This window comes from Rattus norvegicus, chromosome 8, assembly GCF_036323735.1.
Source record: "Rattus norvegicus strain BN/NHsdMcwi chromosome 8, GRCr8, whole genome shotgun sequence".
Taxonomy (NCBI): Eukaryota; Metazoa; Chordata; class Mammalia; order Rodentia; family Muridae; genus Rattus; species Rattus norvegicus.
In genome coordinates, this window is record NC_086026.1 from 15036006 (window position 1) to 15051929 (window position 15924).

Sequence of the window (15924 nt, forward strand, 5' to 3'; positions counted from 1 at the left end):
TTGGAGTAACCACTATAAAATCAAACATCTCAAGTAAAATAATAAACGTGCTGCTAAATTTACCATGAAAGCAAAAATTCTGTTCACCTGAACCAACGCCTCATGCTTTAGATTCCCCAGACAGAAATCTGAAAATTCATTTAGGCAGGCTCTCTCAGCCAAACCCAACCTCAGTCATTCTGCCAATCTCTTTTGCTAGTCTGGTCGGATTTTGTGTCTGCCTTTCAGAACTGGAATCACAGATGGGTACCAACCCCCTGGCATGGCTATGTTCTGGGGATCCGAGTTCCAATCCTCATGCTTTTGTGGCAGGCGCTCCAACCACTGAGGAAGCCCCGAGTGCCACTAACTTAGGCTTTTGATTAAAGTACTGCTGTGGCTAGCTCATGGCAGATTTCTCTTTAGTTTATCATCCTACTTCCCTAGATTAGATGCCAGGAAGGGGATTATGGGCTTGAAAGTTAGGACGAAATTAAGCCTTCTAATACAAAATGCCCCATTATTTTTCAAAGAATTTGAACCATTTTTTTTGTTTCCAACAGAAATGCATGAACATAAGAAATTTTCCACATTGCTACAAGCTCAAGGCAGACTGTGCCTTTGAAGCCAAAAGATCTATATTTAAATTGTGCTTTTGGTATGTGTAAGCTGTATTTGGGACAGTTTCCTTAGCTGCTTTTAATGGTTCTGAATTTTATCATTTTAACCTTTGTCTTTTATCATGTTAAAATATTATTTCTTATTTAAAATATAAGTGGCATGCAGCTTTACTAGTGTCAAGCAAAAATGACCATTTTGCTGTTGTTGTTGTTTAGTGTGTGAGATTTGAGATTTTGTCCGTGTTTTCAGGTATTTCTTCTGCTTCGAGCATTCCACCTTCTCTGCAGCTCGGCGTTCACCCAAACTCTTTTGTTCTTCACTTCTGCAGTCTCCTTTGTGTTTTTAAACCGCACTTCTCTTGCACAATTACTCTGCGTTCTGAGATTATTTCTTCTGTTTTTACTTTGAAGCATGTGTATATAGCTGGCAGTATTGGGCCTGTGGTTAAGAGCACTGGCTGTATTCCAGAGGACCCGGCCTCAGGTCCCAGAGCCGACGTGGCAGTTTGTAAACATTTTATATCCTAGTTCTAGGGGATCTGGTGCTCTCTCTTCGCTTTTCTGTTTACTAGGCACACATGTGACACACAGACATACATGCAGGCAAAACACCCATACACATGAAATAATAAAAAGTGTAAAAATATTTAGCAGTTTAACTTAATATCTTACATTTCCGAATGAGTATTTTGTTTTGTTGATTTGGGTCCTGAGTTTGATTGTGTTTTCTTCATATCTGAGATGCTCTATAAGTAGAGAAAAGCCTGTTCTTCCTCATTTCCTGAAACTGAGAACCATGACCCTAGTGTTTTTCTTCTGGGTAAGAAATTATAATCAATCTACCCTCTGTCTACCCTCTGTCTACTCTGTGTCTACCCCCTGTCTACCCTCTGTCTACCCTCTATCTACCCTCTGTCTACCCTCTGTCTACCCTCTGTCTACTCTGTGTCTACCCCCTGTCTACCCTCTGTCTACCCTCTGTCTACCCTCTGTCTACCCTCTGTCTACCCTCTGTCTACCCTCTATCTACCCTCTGTCTACCCTCTGTCTACCCTCTGTCTACCCCCTGTCTACCCTCTGTCTACCCTCTGTCTGTCTGTCTACCCTCTGTCTACCCCCTGTCTACCCTCTATCTACCCTCTGTTTACCCTCTACATAGCCTCTATCTACCCTCTCTCTACCCCCTGTCTACCCTCTGTCTACCTTCTGTCTACCCTCTGTCTATATAATTCATGTTGCCTATCATCTATCATCTATCTTTTAGGTATCATCTTTCTATATAACCTCTATCTACAATCTATCTCTCCATCTATCTATCATTTATCAATCAAATATCTCATTTCATGCTTATCATACATTAGCATGTATATATTCATCAGTCTATCACTTGTAAATATTGTCTGATAGTATTTTTCTCACATATTTATCCATCATATATCTCTATCATCCATTAAAAAGAACTTCTCAAGCCAAGCAGTAAGCCCTGGAAACATTCTGAAAAGATTACATTTAGGGACAGATGCATATACATAATCACATACATATACATACAATAACCATTAGTGAAAAAAAATCATAAATTTGAAGAGTATTGAAGGGTATATGGGAGAGTTTGCAGGAAGGAAAAGGAAGGGAGAAATGTAATTATAATTTCAAATATAGAATAAACCCATTTATAAAAAAATATTTTAAATTAAATAAAGACTTCACTATTTCATTTTTTCTTTCTTTACACTTTTATCATCCTATATAATTACCAGTATATATTACCCAACTGATCTTAAAATGATGAAGTATTCTCAGGAGGATTTGAAGGCTTTTTTGATTGGGAGACTGCATCTCTGAACTGAAAGTACCCCTTCCATGGTTGGAGTGAGTGACCCAGGTCGATGCCAGATGCTGCCAGCACAGCCCCCACTCCTACTTTCCCTGCAACAAAGAAAACCTCCCGAGGCTGAGACACAAAGCTTCCTGTGCTTGGGTGCAGTTTGTTTCAGTGAAGCAAAGATAAAGAAGAGGGAGGCCAGAGGCTATTACAGTGCTTGCTTGAACCCAGAAAATAGGATTTTGAGAGTGGGTCATTGCACAAAGATGAGGGGAAAGGAAAACATTCAAAGCTCTGTGCCAGTTTTCCTTGATGCTGCTAGCTGCGATGGCAATGAGGTTGTCTTTTTCCTCAGGACTCCATGTGCAGCTTAAGGGGCATTAGGAAAAGCTCAGTTTATGCAATTCCGGAAGATCCACCACTGTTGCTAAATCCAACAGTCATGATTAACAGAAACTGATCAACTTCTAACTGAGGTCAGAAGGCAGATGTCTCTGCCAATCTATTGATTGCTTGCCTGCACCAGTGTTTAAAAACACTCTAACCTCTCCTTGACTAGTGCTGAGATTGCCTCCTCTGTGCCTTTGCAACATCCAACATCAGTATGCCTTCTACCTAGAGGTGCAGAGTCCTGGACCAGCAGAACATGGTTTCCACAGCAGATGCTTTTGCTTTACTTGGCAAAGGCCAGCTTGCCTCAGTTGGAGTCTGTCTCCAGCCTCCTAATCTTTTGATGTTAGTATTAAGTGTATTGTGAAATTGGCTCTTCACTGTTGATCCTCCAAGATGGGCTGGCAGGCAGTGTGATTAGATTACAAGCATAATAGTTGCTTTGTGCCACAGGTAATTTTATCATAAAGGACACAATTTAATGAATCAAAAAAGATAAATAAACAATGGTTAGTTGAGGTGTGAATATTTATGAGGCAATGGCACAGTGATTGGTGGATATGAAGCGAGGAAGTTGGAAATGTGACAGGAATACCAATGGTGACCCTTTCTGAATCAGTTCCTACTTACGGTCTGAGATGCTGCTCTACTATCTAAGCAGAGAGAAGGGTGGAACACACATAAAGGTGAATCTGCTCCTGATCTGTGTATTTCAGCGCAGGCAGTAGCTTTCTTCCATTCTTTGTCAACTTTATTGAATTTTATTTAGAACATTTTTTAACCTTATTTTTATTCCATTTATTAACTTTATTTATTTACTTTGTGTATGTATACATGTGCGTGTGCATACATATGTGTGTATCTGTGTATGTGTGTGGCTGTATGTGTGTATGAATGCGTGTGTGTATGTGTGTGCTCATGTGCTGTGGCCCACAAGGGACAGTCAGAGAACCACTTGAAGGAACCCATTCTCTTCCTCCACTATGCGGATTCTAGGAAACAAACTCAAATCATGAGGCTAGGGAGCAGACACTTTTACCTACTGAGTCTCTGGCCCTCTTTACTAATTTTTAAAAAGAGCCCAGTGAATAAGAGCATTATGGGAGTATTTTATTATTTTTACTACTGTGCTTAAATGTGCCTTGCGAGATGATCTACATACCCAAGATTTTTAAATATATCTTAATAAAATGAAAGAAGAAAGCTTTTGACCTGAATGTAATGTTTTAGCTAGAAAAATGTCCATCTTGAAAGACTTAAGCAGTTTAGGCTCTGCAATGTGATGTCCCTATCATTTCTATGATGTTCTGAGTACAATCTTTTCATGTATTTATTGGTAAAAGATCAGAAGTGAAAATCAGCCACACCTAAGGATATGAAAAAACATTTTATAACAAGTAAACTGGAAGGAATAGAACAGTAATGGCAGGTATGGGATTTGATGTCAGTGTCAAGTCCTGGCCAAGTTTTGTAATATTTGAAACGAACCCAGTTAAACTTAAAGTAGGCAGAAGGGAGGAGGAGGGAGGGAGGAAGCAGGGAGATACGGTTTATCAGTGAAATTAAGTGGCGTTGCAGATCTGAAGGCTATTCCAGAGATGCCCACACAAGTAGAGCTATCATGCAAACTCTGTCCCAGAGGAGAAATAATGAGTCTTCACTGACAGGCTAAAGTAGCCCAGGGTACTCAGCATTTTCCTGGAGAGGCTGCAACTGCAAAGGTCTGGTCTGGTGTGTGGTTATTTCGCTTGAGGAATCTCCTTCTTCTAGTCCCACTGGCTCTAGTGAGAAAGATTTGGGCACTCTTACCAGCTGGAGGTGTGCTGGGAAAGGTGGCTGTAGAAAAAGCAGCTGGGAACCGAAGGGACATTGAGAAGTGAAGGAAACACAGAAAGAGTAAGACCCTCAAAGTGAGTTAAGTTCTGCTGGCATCCTGGGCCCTTTCACAGGGAAGAGCTCAGCCCCTGGAAAAGGAGAATGGTAGAGGCCAGATAAGCTTTGAACAAGCCATGTCAGGCTTCTGTCTTGAGTGTGCTGCTTTTGAATTTCCTAAAACTAAAAATTATCTGCTCGTGTAAAGAAACAATCTAATGAAGAGAAAGCCAACAGAGTGGGAGACAATCTTTGCTAGCTATCCAGCTGACAGAGGATTAATAAGAGGCAAAGAAACAAATGGACCACTCATAAATGAGGTCTGGGACCTGAACAGAGTTCTTAGAAAAAGATATGAGAAAAAAGGCTAAAAACATCTTTAAAAAATGTTTGTCACTTGGAGTGAATTAAACCAACTTAGATTTTCATCTTACCCCAGTCAGATAAACAAAACAACCTACATGTGTGAGGCACAGGGACTCCTGCCCCATCAGCGGTGGCACTCTAACCTTGCACAGCCACTCTGGAAATCAAGGTGGCGGATTCTCAAAGCACTAAAGCTAAATTTATCATGCTACCCAGTTATACCACTACTTAGCTTGTGCCCAGAGGAATCCACATCCTACTCCAGAGATGGTTGGTCAGCCATGTTCACTGCTGCTCTGTTCACAAAGGTCAGGAAATGGAGACGACCTAAATGCTCTTGATGGACAAATGGTTAATGGAAGAAGGTTCTGTGCACACCATGGAAGGTGGAAGCAAAAAGCTAGCGTTCTAACAACGTTTGCATTCACGATTGTTTATAATTTTAAAGACTTACATATTTATCGGTGTGCATATGTGTCTATGTATGGTGGTCAGAGAGTGCATCGAGCAGCCTCAGCCATCATGCTTGACTTACGCCTTTGAGTCATGTCTCTTGAATCTATGTCTCAAGCTCTCTTGGAGTGGCTAGAAGCCAGCATGCTCCAGTGGTCTTTTTGCTTCTGCCCACCTTGGACCTGGGGGGTTTACAGTCACGTAAGAGATGCCTGGCTCGTTACTTGGGTATTAGATCTGAATGTTAAAGATTACACAATTGTTTTTAACAACTGAGCCACCTCTCTAACTCCTGCTTAGTGTACTATACTTGATGAAACAAACAGTGTAACTGCCGAGATTCCCTTAGAAATAACAGGATTAAGAGGAGTTTGGTAGCAAAAATCTGTGATTCCAGTACTCAGTGGGTGGAGCCAAGAGGATCAGAAATTCACTCATCCTTAGCTACATAGCAAGTTCAAGGTCAGCTCCCATTATGTAAGACCCTGTTTCAAAAACAAACAAATACATACACAGTGTTCAGTCTGAGAAGAGATTTGCAAATCCTTTTGTTACTTATGAGACAAGCATTTTAGGCAGATAATGCAATAATCCTGTAAATCCCTCCTGGTAAAGAGTTTCCTCCATGTAGCAAAGGTGAAACAAAACCCACAGGAAAATGAGATTCCCCATTGGTTGCTTTCTAAAAGGATTCAATGAATGTCTTTCAACAGGATCAGGACAGGTCAGGGTAAGAAGCCTGCTCATATGTAACAGATGTGCAGCTTGGATTTATGTGGGTCCCAAACAACTGGAATAGGGGCTGTCCCCAAAAGTTGTTGCCAGTTCATGGGATATGTTCTTCTAGCTGGGCTGCCTTGTCTGGCCCCAGTGGGAGAGGAAGTGCCCAGCTTCACAGAGACTTGAAGTGCCAGGGTAGATGTATATTCAGGTCAGGGAGACCCACTCAGAGAAGGGGAGGAGGGATGGGGGAAGGAGTGTGGGAGGGCATGACTGGGAGGAGAGAAGTGCGTGGGATGTAAAGTGAATAAGTAAATAAATAAATTAATTAATTAAATTTTAAAAAGAAACTGAAATATTACTTTAAGGTTTTTAGTTTCCTGATTTTTCAAAAAAAAAAAAAACAAAAACAAAAACAAAAAGCAAAACCGTTTTGTTAGCTTCACAATCTATGAAAATCCCCAAAGAAGGAAACCTAACAATAGTGCCACAAAAAACATTCTCAGTTTCTATCAGAAGCCACAGAAGTTCAGCAAAGGAGGGGAATTGCCTTTTGCATTCTTATTTTTACATAGTTGCAATGAAAAGCACTGAGAATCTGCAAAACAAAGACCACCCACATACCATATGGCAAGGCAAACAGTCTTTGTCTTAGCCCTTTGCAAAGGGCTTTGTTTCAGCTTCTCCCTCTTAGCTTATCTGCGGCTCCATTTTTACCTCCTCTCCTGATAGACAAATTGAGTGCAATCTGCCTACCACGGTTATTGTCAGACAGTACTAAGGACCATTTGTTTTCATCTTCTGCTCTGATGATTAGGGTCCAGATCATAAAATAAACAAAAACAATCAGGTCGCTTCTCCCCTTAAGAAATCTCTACCACAACTGATTTTATAAAGCACATCTTTATAAAAGAAAGTATCTTTTCAGGCAATCAATAAGCTGAAATGGCTTTAGTGACAAGTCTGAAATGAACTGCTAAGTGGCAGATTCCCTGAGAGCTTAAAAGTGAGCACATATAAGTGCTACACAAAGCCCAGGGATAGGGTTGCTGGGGCAGCGATTTAAAGACCAGTGTTAAATGGAACGGATTGTCTCATCTTCTGCTTGCCTCTCACAAGTATCATTTTCAGAACTGAGGCTAAGGCAATCAATCGGCATTTGTCTCCCTCCTAAGAACTTGCATTATTGCTTAGTTACTATTAAAATCTCTCTCTCTCTCTCTCTCTCTCTCTCTCTCTCTCTCTCTCTCTCTCTCTCTCTCATGTATATCTTACGATTGAGGGAAGTAAAATTAGATATCATAACCTTGGGAATCATGGGAGATTTGGTTCTCTAGGCAAAAGGCATAATATTTTTACAAGAATTATATTTATTGAAAATAATTCTCCTTTCTATTCTACCAAGCAAACAAACCTGTTTTTATTCAGGAAAATGGAGATTATTTTTAAGGACAGTAGTATATGCTCCTGTATACAGAAACATAAACTTGGGGAGTGCGCAGGTATAGATTTATCCTTACTGTGTCTTGATCATATCATCATGATATAGATTCCTAGAATAATTATAGACATGAGAATTCTATTGTTACAGTGGGTTGTGTTAGTATTAATTTTCCATAAACTTCCCCGGCATTAGAATGTCATCTTTGATGTGGGGACTGTGAGGACCTAACCCTGCACATACCTTTAGTGAAGGGATAGAAGAAGCAAACAGCTCAGACTGAATTTCCATCATTCCTGACAACCTTCTTCCAGGCCTAGGGAAATCTGACAGAGATGACTTGGTATGATCTCTTACTCTGGTTTCCTGCCAGGATGACATCTGCTTTGAATTTGCAGGCTCATAAAAGTCCTAATATGCTCTTGGAAGTATGAGGGCCACTGCTCTAGGATTCAGGGATTATCATTCAGGGACAGTTGAATGCTGGTGAGTTCATAAATTCAAAAAAGAATCTAAGAATTCACTTGCATAGGCCAGAGACAGACATGGTATTCCAGATTGGAAGACCATGGTTATTCATGAATTGGAGTTCAACAATACAGCTCATTTCTAACTTTCAATCAAAATATATCTCAGAAGCTGAAAATTTCAACATACCTTTATAATCATGTTTTCTAAATTTACTTTTTATAGCCAAAAAATTTCAACCAACTTAAAAAGACCTAAAATTTTCACAAGTTGTTCTATGAGACCATCAACAATTGTTGAGGCTTTGTCAAATACTAGAGAGAATGTGCATTTGGGATTTCCTAGTGTGATTCTTCTTAATTGTGAGATGCACAGGGTGGTAGTACTAGTAATAGTAGTAGTAGTAGTAGTAGTAGTAGTAGTAGTAGTAATAGGAGGAAGAGGAGGAGGAGAAGCTCATTGAAAGTGCAGTGGATTTTTTTTTAATCTAGCCTAATCATGATGAGAAATGTCCATGAATGGATCTAAAAGACACAGATAGGGATGGTATTGCTATAGTGACCTGTCTCTTACTTGAAGAAGGTTTCCTGGGAGACTGAGAACTAGTTCCATTATGACCTTGTTTATCCATCTTGCCTGCTTGCTTGTTCTCTCTCCCTTTCCCCCCTCTCATTTTCCTTTCTTCCTTCCTTGTCTTCTTCCTCCTACAATTCCTCCTCCTTCCTTGTTCTCCTCTTTCTTCTTCCTAAATATGCTAGTCTGCTACTCACTATGTAGGTTAGGCTATCCTAAGAGTGATTAGTTAATTTAATAACAAAAGCCAGTAACTTTAATTGTGATCACACAGTTAAGATATTTGAAAAAGGTGGGTTAGTTACAATTAGAAATTAGCTCAAGTCAAAATGTTTGCTCTATTATTTCTTAAACCAATTGAGGTGTAATGGCAGATTCCTCCTGGCACAAAACCACACATGAGTAGTGTATTGACAGATGGTATCAGAGAAACTTAGACTGATACCTTTATTGCTACTCTGTACAGCTGCATCAGAGAAAAAATGACAAAACCAGGTCACTAGCAAAAGAAGTTACTTGGATGAGAATCAAGATCTCACTTTATGCCTTAACTGGGAACGAAAAGACCAAAGTCAAACCAAAACTGAAGAAAGTTGAAATTACCTTACCTGCCAGACTGGGACTTGACTTATCTTTTTGTTTTGTTTTATATTTGTGGTCGTTTGAATAGATATACCCAACCCCACCCCCAAACTCATGTGTTTGAATGCTTATCCCATGAAGAGGGACACTACTAAAGGGTTACCTTATTGGAGGAAGTTATGTGCTCAAGCTCCACCCAGTGTGGAGCACAGATAGGCTCCTGCTGCTGCCTATCGATCAGGATATAGAAATTTTGACTCCTCCAGCAATATGTCTGCCTGCACACTGCCGTGTATCCCACCATAATAATGGGCTAAACTGCTAAAGTAAATATATCCCTTTATGAGAGTTGCCATAGTCATGCTGCCTCCTTATAGCAAGAGGAAACCCTAAGACAGAAGTTGGTATCAGGGACTGGGGAATTGCTGTGATAGACCTAATCCTTGCTTTGTTTGGAAATATGCAGATTTTGGAACTTTGGATTAGGAAAGCAGTAGAAGCCTTTATGAGGAACTTAGTGAGCCATCCTATTAGGAATATGGAAGGCAGTGGCGCTGAGGATGACTTCAGCTGTGGGGGCTCAAAAAGTTTCAGAGGAGAAGAATTTTAGTATGTTGCCTAGAGATTGTTCTTGTGATAATCTTGGTGAAGAATGTGGCTGCTTTTTACCTTTGTCTAAAAAGTCTACCTGAGTCTAAGCGGAAAAGATTTAGATAAATTGCAGTGGCAAAGAAAATATTAAAACAGCTTAATATAGATTCTGTCCTTTGGCTTACTCTTATGAAGAGTGTTTTGATGAAATGGAGAAAGTTGCAAAAGGAAAAGAAAAAAGAAACAAAAAAATATGGTTCAAGAATTAAAGGAGAACCAGGAAGTGAAATGGAGCTAAGTCCTATATTCAAGGTGATAAACAGATTAGAGATATTAAATGAAATTAAGTGAGTGGTGGCCTTGGAGCAAGATCCCACCCAGCTAAGCATCCATCTTGTGAAAAAAATTAAAGAAAAGCTTAGGCACAGGTGTGGTGCTACATGTCTTTAATCATAGCACTCAGGAGACAGAGGTTTTTGGACCTCTGAGTTTAAGGCTAGCAAAACATAGGTAGTGAAGGAAAGTATGGTGAAGACATAAATGAACGAGAGGCTATTTTTCAGCCCCAGTAAGCAGTAGAGCTTGGCAGCTTTGACCACGTCTTCTGGCTTTAGAGTTAAGGATAGAAGGAAGAGGTTATAGAATCTCCATCCATGAGTAGGAAAGCTGTTGAGCCCATGTATGTAGCAGGGTTGTCCCTGTATGGAGGCCCAGAGCAGCCAGTGTGTGAAAGGGGTTATGGGCTCTTCCTCTGCAACTGAGGAAAGCTGCTGGGGCCAGGTGTGTGGCCTAGAGGTCCAGAGAGGGCATTGTGTGATGCTGTGAAGGTGAAACCTGAGTTACTGTGGAGACCCCAAGAGTTCAAGAGCTATGGGGTATCTACTGAGCAAAGCTGCTAACAGAGAGTGGGACCAGCCCAAAAGAAAGAAGCAAGTCAACAAAGCTGAAAAGAGCATTTGGATCAAACCTGAAGATGTAGTGTTTGGAGTTGCTTGGTTGGTTTGTGGTCCATCTCTGGTCCAGTATTTCCTTACTGTGCTCCCTTCCCTACATTTTGTAATGGCAATGTATATCCTGTGCCAAGGTATATTGGAAATATGGAACCAGCTCTTAGATGTTGACTTTATAGGGGATTAAAGTTAAGAGATTGCATGAATCTCAGAAGAGACTTTGAACTTTTAAACTTTGTTGAGACTTTTGAAGTTGAACTAAATGCATTTTGCATTATGACTACAAGGCTAGAAGGCCAAGGAATGAATTTGGTGGGATGGCTTCGATTGACTCATGTGATCGAATGCTTGGCTTATGAGGAGTGGCATTATTGGAAGGTGTGGCCTTGTTGGAGTATGTGTGTCATTGTGGAGGCTGGCTTTATGTGGAACACAATCTTCTGCTGCTGTCTGCGGATGCAGACTCTTAGCACCTTGTCTAGTACCGTGTCTGACTGCACACTGCCATGCTTCCTGCCATGATGATAATGCACTAAATCATGGAAACTGTAAGCCCGCCCAAATAAATGTTTTCATTTATAAGAGCTGACATGGTTATAGTATTTCTTCACAGTATTGGAAAAAATAAATAAGATGCTATTTTTTTTTGAGAGAGAGATAGTTTTACTTTGACTGTGAACTGATAATATTCTACCTTAGCCCCAGGAGTACTAGGTTGGGATACAGAAAGTGCCACCATGACTGGGTAGAATGTGAGCTTTACCAGGGTTTTATCTTTCTCCATTTTACTTTCTGGCTTAGCAACAACACTGTACCTGAGCATAATTAGAAACTCAATGAATATTTGCTGGGACAGTAACTAAATGAATGAGACCAGACAAAACACTTGGAAGGTGAGACCAGTAGTATCTAAGGCCAAAATTTAACTGTCAACTTGGGATCACAATTAGGTGGCAACCACTTCCAATCTGGGTCAGAGAGTTAGGGAGAGAGAGGCCAGTGATGGTGCCTGGGCTGAGGAGGAGGGGAAGGTTTTTGAACCTTATTGGTCTCATGTTGGTATTATTTCTTCATGATCTTTGCTAAAGGTAGCCTTCCTCAATTACTTATGAAAGAGCAACTACAAAGGTTCCAGAATCAAGTGAGTCACCAGTGAATTCAAGTTTGTTTATTGATCTAGGCACTGTAATTTACTAAAGGCACATTGTGTACTCTAGAGAGTCAGCTGTCCACTCATCTTTAGAAATAATAATTCCGTGTCATGTCGTTTCCTTCAAATGTAATGTGGGGAGTCTGTAATATGAAAGCACGACCTTTGAACTGTTGGCAAGTATATCTAAATAGTTCCCTGGGTTACTTAGGCTTCTGTTGGAATTTTTGATGCAAAAATATGTTCAGATGTTGGATCTTGTTCACAATAATTATGGATATAAAGATTAGATACATCTTAGGAACATTGAAACATCATGGTGTTCGGACAGGAGGTTCAGATAGTTTCATACTGTGAAGAGATGATGATGTCATAGAGTCTGAAGGGATCCCCCTCCTCCCAAAGCCCTGTGCCCAATCATAAATTAGAGAGCGATAGTTTTATGCGTTACTGAATGTCTATATCTGAAATGGCTGAATTGCCAATGGAACAGACACTGATTACTTCCTTACAGACAACTTCTTAACCGCTCCACACAATTCTGTTTCTCTGCCTCCTCTAGCCTGATCTCAAGCAGTCCTGGGCAAAGCCAACCACTTCCTTCTCCTATCAGCATACGGTCTTGTTTCATTTGTTGTTTTTTGTGTTTGTTTTGTTTTGCTTCTTCTGTCAAACTGATCTCCCTTATAAACCTTATTGCTGGTCCTGTCTCTTTGGAGAAACTTTTTAAAGTCTGAGCCAAAGTTCTCCTCTTTGCCTTTCTCTCCCCTCTTAGAAGAGATATTCCCTTCAGGTGTTTTTACTTAATTACATGGCTTTCAATGACACTTCTCTGCCTTTAGTTCTGATCTCTCAATTAAACTCTGCACTCCCACATCCTACAGCCAAAGTGAGCAACATCCTTGTATTTCTAATAGAAATCCCAGCTTAATCCAACGAAACAGAAGTCATGGTTTCCTACCTGCAAAATCTGTTGTTTTCTTTCCCTTTTGGGTGTGGGGAGATGGTACAATTTACTAACCTGGAAATGCAGAAATAGTCATTTTCCCTCCCGTCAACAGATTCTGGCAGCTCTCCCTAAAACCCTCCACTTTGCATCACTGTATAATCTCCACCAGGACATGTGTTTCAGGACAGTAATCCCCTAATGCTTTCCTTGGCCTGTCTCCCCTTCATTTTCTGCTCTTCACATAAAAGTGCCAGCTATTATTAAAAATGTGAATCTGACATCGTATCTTCCTGGCTTACTGACTTTCTCATTGCTGCAACGAAATGCCCACGAGAAGCAGCATTAAGGAAGGGAGTTTATTTGGGCTTAGGGTTTGAGACTATGTCTGCCACTGTGGAGAAAGCGTGGCAGAAGAACTGTGAGGCTGAAGCTCACATGGCATCTGCAGTCAGGGTCAGGATGCAGAGTGAAATGGGTGCTAATCTGCTGGCCACTTTCGTCTTTTCCTGTAGTCTGGAAGCCCAGGCTGTGGAAAGGTGTAGATCCTGTTCCTGGCAGGTCCTCTTTGGAAATTCATACCCGGATACACCCAGAATTCTGTTTTCTTGGAGATTCTGAATCTAACCAAGCAGACAGGAAGACCACCCACTTATTCCCCTCTGGAAACCATTCTGTTAAGTTCTGCTGCCTCTGGAGTAGAAGCTGGATTCAGCAGGTACAGAACTAGAAGTAGAGCCCTAGGTAAAAGTCAAGCAGATGATGATATAATGTACAGATGATAGAGCCCCACTCCAATGAGACAAAATCCAACCAACCAGCCCAAAACAAAAGGTGCACATAAAACCCTGTAAACCATGTTTTGTTGGTATGGGGTCTTCTCTTTACTACGGAGAAAACAGATTTCCGCCTCTCCTCAAAGCTGCAAATAGCTTCCTGGTTAGGTGTGGGAGTGTGTGTTCTCTTCTTTGGACTGGGATTTCAACTGTGACCTTGTCTAATTTACTTGGTCATTTGTTTACATAATCTTTAATTGCTCTTCCTCCATTGCAGTATGGCATTCATAAACCTGAGCTGTCATATATTCTATTTGAAAAAAATTGGAGTCACCAAATACACTGACGCTGACATTTCCCAACAGTTCTAGTAACTTAGAATTTTATACATCATAGGAAAATTGGAATTGTGGCTAGAAAAAAAAAGCCATAATATTGATACAGATACATATGAACTAAAACCAGTCTTACTGATTTTACTAACATAGGCTCTTGTTTCAAATTTCTGTTTTGTTAACATGATCAGAATTCTGGCATTGGCAAATAAAGCTAGAGCATAGCAGGGTCAGAGTAGAGAACTGGAGAAAAGTGAAGTATATGTAAATTTTCGTCATGAATATTGATTATTTTTGGTGACATTTTTAGCAGGAGAAATGTGTGGGAATAAGAGGAGAGAGTCTTGGGAGAGCAGGGGCACACTGGTTTTAAGGTAAAAAGAATACAGAAAAGACTGGGTGGATGTTCACACTCTTCTTATGTCACAGTTAGTGTTCAGTTGGCTTGTGATTATCCAGCAATGAGACAGAAGAAATAAAATCATGGATGAATATGTTCTACTTAAAATTAATGTCACAGTTCATTGAACTTTACATTTTATTTAATTTATGACTTTTAGAAAATATGTGCTTTTTTCTAGTTTATAAGATGTTGACATTTTTCTGTAGCAGATTGTTTTTTGTTTTCATGCATATATGATACACTGACTAGTCTTATGTAAATAGAGAGAAGCTAGAATCATCAGAGAGGAGGGGGACCTCAACTGAGAAAATGTCTCCATAAAGTTACACTATACACAATTGTGGAGGGCATTTTCTTAATTAGCAATGCATGGGGTAGAGCCAAGACCGTTGTGGGTAGTGCCATCCCTGGGCCTGGGTTCTATTGGAAAGAAGGCTAAGTAAGCCAGGAAGCAACAGCATGGCCTCCATTCCTCTCTCACTGCCTATACACTGAGGCATCATCTTTCTTTTGAAAGCAGAGCTTGCAGACTCATTGTGTTGGTCAGCTTGCTCTGGAGTCTGTCTTTCGGATTGCTCTACACAGCTACTTAGCATTGACATAGATTACGGGATGTTGTCCTTATGGTTTGGCTGTAGGTGTTTTAACCATGGAGTCATCTTCCCAGCCCATAATTTCTTATTTTTAAACTCTGTTTGATAATGTAAAATAGAATAAATTTCGCTGTGCTTATGGAGCCTCTCTGTTTAAATTTTCAGAATTTGTGTAAAGTACAACCACGTGTTGATCCTACTGGATTGGGTCTCACCTTTATCGGTTTGTTGCTGAGGACACTCCTTTTCCTGGCTGTGAAAACTTGCCACTTTGTCTGAGACAGACTGAGCTCCATGCTCCGACATGCCTGTGTCACACATAATCCTCACTCTTAGCCCTGACCAGCAAGACACCGCCTTCTCCCTGCATGCTGTCCATCTCGGCCACACCTATGGAGATCTGGCATTTCACCTTTCTGTGAATGTTTTGTTGTGGGCATGGAATTCTCCCTGTTGCTCAGGGCTGGCCTACTGAGTTGGTGTGTGCCACTGTACTTGGTTTAGACTTGGTCTTTTGAAATGTTCAGCAGCATTTGGGTAAATGGAATATTCTTAACCTTTTGAAATTTCTTTTGAGGCCCCTGAATTTCTCCAGTGTTTCCCTCATTGTGTGTTTGGTCAGACCCTTCTCCTTTATTGAGCTCCTGGTCATAGGATACCACAGAGTTTAATTTCTATGCCTCCTCTTTATCAATGTACAGTGACCCCAGCCAATAAAAGATTAAAACATCATTTATATACTAGTGATTCTTCAAAATGATAAACCACCAGTCCTTAATCTTCAGAAATAAAGAAGGCTAGGGATGTATCTTAGTTTCTCAACAGGTTGCCTAGCATGTTCAAAGCTCTTGCTTGATTCCAAGTACAACACAAGCAGAATGTGGTGGTGTT

At 40.5% G+C, this 15924-nt stretch overlaps 1 protein-coding gene across 4 annotated transcripts in view; it reads right to left on the bottom strand.

The window, feature by feature from the left end:
• Cntn5 (contactin 5) overlaps positions 1-15924 on the bottom strand; it is a 1231995-nt gene that overhangs the window by 18582 nt on the left and 1197489 nt on the right.